The following is a 6,798-nucleotide window of genomic DNA, read 5'->3' as shown; positions in this document are numbered from 1 at the left end:
GAAAACATTCAAAGGCAAATGAAGTGAGATTGTGACATTACTGATAGCAACTATAAGCTACATGCAGTTACGCTTGCCATACACGACATCCATACAGCACGTTTTTGTTTCGCATCACGTCATCCGTTTTTTATCTTTTTGAGTCCGGCAGAAACACAAAGTGCTCGGGTACATCTTTCTCTTAAATTTCATCCGCTGCTCAAAAATAACGCTATATGTGCTTAACTTAATGCTCAAGAGGATCAAAGGTTACACATTATTTTGATTGTGAAAAAATAAAATTCGCGCTACGAAGCCTGAGAGCACGAACCATCAACGACGCAACTCCTATGGAAAAATTAAACATTCAAAAGCAAATGAAGTGAGATTGTTACATTGTTGGACGTCTATTTGGAAATTAATTACCAAGAAGTTGCTCAAAGAGCCTTTGATTGTCTATTAACTTTCCAGAGATATGATTGGTCCAGACAAAACCAAAACAAACTAATTTGGCCGAGAGAGACTGGCTCTACCCTAATGTTGTGGCATGTTTAGTTTAGCGGCCATATTGTATACGAGGAAACAACAGTGAAATATTAACACAAAATTACGCGGAAGACAACATTAATTTATTTACCGTAAAATTCCGGTTATAAGCCCCTCCCCCCTCCCGCTTATAAGCCCCCCAGTTATAAAGAAAGTTATAAAAGTTATCCTTTCAAATTTTGAATTTTAACGTTTTTGTTTTTCTACCATTGTTATTTACGCGTTATATCGTATTTCCCACATTTTAAACCTGTAACTTTTAACCTTTAGAATCATTTACTGTAAGACCCTGAAGAAGGAAGGCTGTGCCTTCCGAAATATTGGAATTTCAATACAGTCCTATACCGTTTCTTTATTGGTTATTTAGTTATAGCTGATTAGATCCTCTACAGTGAGAGGATCCGGTACTTCTATTTTGTCACGGTCGTCCTTGCAAATTCACGTTAGTCCCTCCAGTTATAGGCCCATCTACCTGGAAACAAAAAAATACATCCGATTATAAGCCCCCCTCTGCCGGATGACAGTACTGAACAGGGCTAAATCAGTGCTTTATTATGCGTTTTTAACTTAAAAACGTATCTCCATCAACACTCCCTTGGCCCGTTTCGGAACGTTTTTTCATTCCCCTTATAAGTCCTCCCGGATATAAGCCCCTCCACTTATAAGCCCACCCAAAAACACTTATGAAGTTGTATAAGCCCAGGGCTTATAACCGGAATTTTACGGTATTTCACATGCTTAATCACAATCTCTTCTAATTCTCGAGGCCGACTGACATGGGAACTCCATTTTCGCACTCTGTGAGCGTCGAACGAACACGACTCAGCGCTTTATTTTGGAATTCTTGTGGTCCTTCGATAGTAACTGTGGCTGGGATTAACGCTCCTCCGCCGACCTCTTTATTTCTTTGATATTTATTATTTTGATCCGTTTGGGGGGCGCGAAGTAACCGTTGGTTCTCCACATGCAATCCTACGAGAGAGGGATAAAAGAAAAAAAATTTGGTTGTAAATTTGCTGGGTATATTGTTGCGGGTACAATGTATTACTGCTTCCTGTTTTCAAAAATAACTTGCGCGAGAGTTCTTTGGACTAGGCTTTCTGGGTAACCCTCTCCTTATTCCTCAAATTTTGTTTTAGAGGAATTCGTTCTAAGCATTATTAAGGCCTCCCCTTTGATTAAATTTTTCTTAACTCCTGGTGGCTGACACGAGCAGTATTAAGTGTACTTAATTGTTTCAGTGGGCTTGTAATGGGTGCGTATTTCAAGCACTGGTTCGTTTAATGCGACCGCCATTTTAGTGCTCATGGCAGTTCCTTGTGTTTGTAGGTAACAACTTGATGTCAAATGCACCGAGTCCAAAAGTTTCCCCTTATTGTTTGATTTCCATGAAATCGATCAAATGTTAACAAGCTATGTCCATTGAATTGTGCTTCACCGTGTCAAACGGTACGTGACCTCGTTCGAATGCCGATCCTTTGTCATCATCTCGATAAAAACACCAGCTTACTGAACCACAAGCTTACTGAACAGTGGTTGCTGTTTCTGTTTCAATCACAATTTCTGTCAGTTTACAAAGCATTTTATTGTTTCTGTTGCAAAACTTTGATTATATGGAAAAAATCTCATTACAAGTATCCTGATGGTTTATTAAAATTCATTATTAAAGCAAACAAGCATTCTTGCTTAAAGGAAATACCCTAACACACGCAAAGAAAGGTCATTGGAAATTCTGAGAGGGTGGAAGGGTGGAGGGAGGAAATTAGTTTTAAAGGAGCTTTAAAAACAAAAATCCCTTACATGGAAGGGATGCAAAAATATTTCTGGTACCACACTTTCTTGCTCGCTGAAAATAATGCCAGCACTACATGTACACTTACAAGTACTGTTTGTGAACAGTGAAAACTCTCAGTTGATGCCTAAATCAGACCAGGCAGACCCTGCCCTAATACAAAATGACAAACAGTTGAATCCTCATAACTCAAATCCTTAATAACTCGAACCTTTTCCGACACCAACCCAGTTGATTTTCTTACCAATTTTACCCTTGATAACTAAAACCCTGATAACTTGAGCCTTGTTCATTTTCCCATAAATCAGAGTTGCAGGGATTCAACTTCTTCATGCCAGCAGAGGCTAACTGTCTGCGTGAGTCACGCCACTGGGGCTATTTTGGGGGGTGGTCTATTCTCGAAAACAATATAGTCAATCAATCAAAAAATGTTACCATGGTTACTAGTTGGGTAAGACCTCCATACCACATAAATATGGTGGAGATCGGCCGACCCCCTTCTTCCGACATTTTTCTTTTCTGCACGAATTTCTCAGACACAAACTCTCAAGTCCTTGCCCAAGAACACAACGCAGTGATCACGGCCAGATCTGGAGCCCAGACCGCTTGATCCGGAGTCCAGCGCGCTAACCATTAGGCCAATGTGACTAGGCTTTTATAGATTGTGCTAGCATAATTTTTGGCATAATTGGAGCTAAAAAGCATAATTTGTGAAACGAGCACTGCCACGGCATAATTAGCAATTTTTAGCACTTTTTGGAGCATAAATTCATAAAATGTAGTAAATATGGTGTACTTTCTACAGAAATAAATGAAATTTAGGTAGTTTGTTCTTGCAATGCGTGTTTTAGCTATACAATTGTGATTGTTAAGTCGTTGGAGGCATTTTACAAACGGTTTAGAGATGCGAGCAGCTAATTTGGACAGCTGACGGCCGTGATAAACTGCCATAAACACAAATAAATTTACGACAACAGTTTATTAACCGGGCGGGGCCTGGGCCCGGTTTATAATCTGCCCGGGGTTTTGTTTTTATTTTTTTGTCGGTAAATCGTTCTAGATGCAGGTCACGGTCACACAAATTTTGATGTTTTTGGCGATCGCTCGTTAAAAATTTTACAAACACTTTTCTCTCTGTTTTTTAGCGTGAAGTGTATGTTTGTGACATTCGTGCGTTTGACTCTTAGCGAGCACTGAATGTTCACACTGCGAAACCGAAAACTGTTTTGACAGGTCCAAGCTACAGTAAAACCCCGGTAACTCGAACTCGGATAACTCGAACAACCCCGCTAATTCGAACTAAATTTCGTTTCATTTGATCAAAATTTACGTCAAATTTACCCCGATTACTCGAATTCCGGTTCTTGCAACTCGCCACGGTTGCCCATTGATTAGAGCAACGAACAGATCACGTATTTAACAGCCTTTTTCCACTCTTATCATAAGAATTTATGATCGTGTTAGAGTTTCTAAAGAGATAAATTTAATTTGCACTGTACTGTATACTGAAGTGCTGAAAAATCAGTAAACTATCAATTATTAACTTGGCAGATTAAATATTCAATCGACCCCGATAACTCGAAACCCCGCTAACTCGAACTGTTTTTCGTTTCCCTTCAGAGTTCGAGTTACCGGGGTTCTACTGTATTTAATGAAACCATTACCCACGGTACCCAGCAGGCGACTCCTTGGTCACGCAAGTTTTGATGTTTACCAGCGATCGCTCGCTTGTAGCTATAAAAATAACCGGTATGCAATGCATACTAAGGCGAGGACGTTCCAGTAAAGCAAGACAGTATGTTAAAAATTCCAGACAAAGAACTGAGAAGGGACCTTTCGGGCTTCGTTTTTTTGTTGTCCTATTTCAGACTGTGACATCACTCTTGAGAATCACTACTTTCAAATTCAGAAAAAAATTCTCTTGGTATTCAGCATCATGTGATTTTGAAATGGGCTACTTACACTGACAAAGCCAAAAATGTCTATTGAGTGAAAATGCGAGTCCAAAAGATGTGTGATTTACAGCAAGGAGCCCAAATGTGTGACCACTTTTAATTAATTCACATTCTTTCGTGCAAGGCAAAAATTGTTAGTACAGTAAAAGTGGTCACCCTTTTGGGCTCCTCACTGTAAGTCGAAAGTTGAGACACTGAGACATTTGCTATAAAAGGGGGGGGGGGGATGGGTTTGTCAGGTAAATAAAATTTTAAAATACAGTACTTTGTTTCCGGTGGTGTTTTTAGTTGTGCATTCCAAGGAAAGGTTAGTTTCTAACCAATGTTACTGTAATTAATAAAAGGCAAATTGTAAGCTGTTTTGATCACAAAATTGGCACGATTTAATTCGTACAACTCTAATAAGATGTCTCTTTTCACGACTTTTCACAATGGAAGGCAACATATTTTGTAACTTTACTAGACAGCTAGGAAACTTCCACAACTTTGGCAAGAATAAAATGTCTTGTAATAATGTATCTAGATTGCCTCTTGTTTAAATGTGGCTTAAAGTTGTCTGCACTGACTGTACAATCTGTAATGTAAATTTTGTGCAGTAAGTCCAAAAACTTAATATCACTTAAAACACGCAGTGCAAGCTTAAGCAAGTACAAGTTTCCAGGAAGTAAAGTTGATATAGCATATTGATTTACTCTTGTTAAATTTAAATGGGGCTGAAAGTTGTTTGCACTTTCTGTACAATTTGTGATGCAAGTAAGTCCAATAAGTCCAACATCTTGATACAGTACATGTGGAGTCTAGGAAGTAGAGTTGATACAGTGGTTTGCCAGTAATGAATTTGAATTGAGAGTCTTTCAGTAGCAAATCCAGAGATGTTTTACACAGTTTATTTTTTTAACTTAGGTGTTATTGCTACATGGTTTTCGCTGTGTTTTTTTTTAATATATCTGCCATTCATAGTGAGGATTGGGCTTTCTATATATTGCATAGAGGCAGAATAGAGGCCAATAACCAGTTCCAGTCAAAGCAGTTCCAATGCAATAGCCACATTCACACATTCATGCTGCTTCTTGACAAAGTGCAGATTAAACATATTGAAGCAATTAGGACAAAACACAGCTGTCAGTGGATTCTTTGAAAACTGTATTTTGGATGTTTTCTGTTGTTTTTTAATTCTGTTCTGTAAACATAATAAAAGAAAGAATCAATTGTTAAAATTGATTACAACATTGCAACAATTTATTGCAACATAAGTAGTTACTTAAAATTTTCTTTTTTCTGAAACACATCTTTCTACATGTACACTATGCTTCTTAAATCATTTAGTAGTTATTATGGTCTACAAAAATGTATATACTCTTTTTTGGTTGCTATTAAACCACCCAGCTTTAAGGTCACTTTAGTGTGTCTTGAGAACACCAGTTTGGACTCTTGATTTATCAGTATTTATTTAGATTTGTATAAATGTGATCAATTGTAGTTCTTTTGTCAGTGGTAAAGCCTGAAATAAGTTTGTTTCTATCCATATTTTACAATCACTTGTTTATAATTATTTACTGCTGCTTTGCACACCATTATTAAGATCAATGTTGAAATCTGACCTAGTAGTATACGAAAACGTTCTGTTGACAGAAGGGATCGCGAATGAATCTCTCTCAATGCTTATTAGTAATCTATAAATTCCAGCAAATTAAATATAACAACATCTAGCAGATATTTAGCCTTTTAAAATCGTTATTTCGATTCCATAAATACTTTGTCCATTATGTTATTCAATAAAGTACATGTACAAGCAAACTGATATAAATTTTTGATCGCTCACCTCAGCAGTTGTGGCAATATATTCTTCTGCACTTCTCCTCTTCAGTTAAAGGTCAGGTTACAATGTCGCCAGTAGTTCAGATCACAAATATATCAATCCTGATGTTTAATTAGCCGTGTTTATATTGCTTTCAATGCTTTATATCCAGTTCAACTTCAGTCTTGAAAGGCAAAGGTCTGCCGAAACAGCACTCGCCAGCTGACTCCAAGCTCGTAAACCACAATTTAGTTCGGTGTGTCGATAAGGTTTTTGTGTACTATGATATCTCAATATGTTTGTAAGTGAGCGCAATTTAAGCTACTAATCTTACTTCGAGTCAAGGCTTCTGGCTGCGAAAAAGTCTCGAATAACCAAGATGGCGGAGGAAAACAGTCTCAAGCCATATTCTTAGTTACCAATCCCCCTCGGTTCGAATCATCACATCGCCCGTTGTAAACCCAACCAATTTATCGCTTCATAACATAAGGCTCGAGACTAACGTCCTCGCCTAAAAATCATTCACCGGTTTAATTTTTTCTGCGCTCTGTTTTGTGTGATATTTTTGTGTTATTCAAGCGTATTGCTTGGAGCGAGTACAAGCCGAACCATTTACCCGGAATAGGCTGAATTAACATGAACACTCTGCTCTCTGTTTAGAGTGAAATGTATATTTTTGTGTCATTCGAGTGTTTTGCCAGAAGAGAGGACTGAATAATCACATAACG

The 6,798-nt window shown here is 38.0% G+C and overlaps 1 long non-coding RNA gene across 1 annotated transcript; it reads right to left on the bottom strand.

Moving 5' to 3' along the window:
• Positions 1-4,926: 4,926 nt before the first annotated feature.
• On the bottom strand, positions 4,927-6,582 carry LOC144666178 (uncharacterized). Its single transcript, XR_013573138.1, has 2 exons — positions 6,095-6,582; positions 4,927-5,452 (listed from the first exon to the last, which is right to left on the bottom strand). It is a non-coding gene; the product is annotated as an uncharacterized LOC144666178 (long non-coding RNA).
• Between the last annotated feature and the right edge of the window lie 216 nt (positions 6,583-6,798).

This window comes from Oculina patagonica, chromosome 9 (genome assembly GCF_052425735.1).
Source record: "Oculina patagonica isolate OP01 chromosome 9, crgOcupat, whole genome shotgun sequence".
Lineage (NCBI taxonomy): Eukaryota > Metazoa > Cnidaria > Anthozoa > Scleractinia > Oculinidae > Oculina > Oculina patagonica.
Note: the sequence above shows the minus strand (reverse complement) of the source record. Positions and strands in the feature narration are given on the sequence as shown.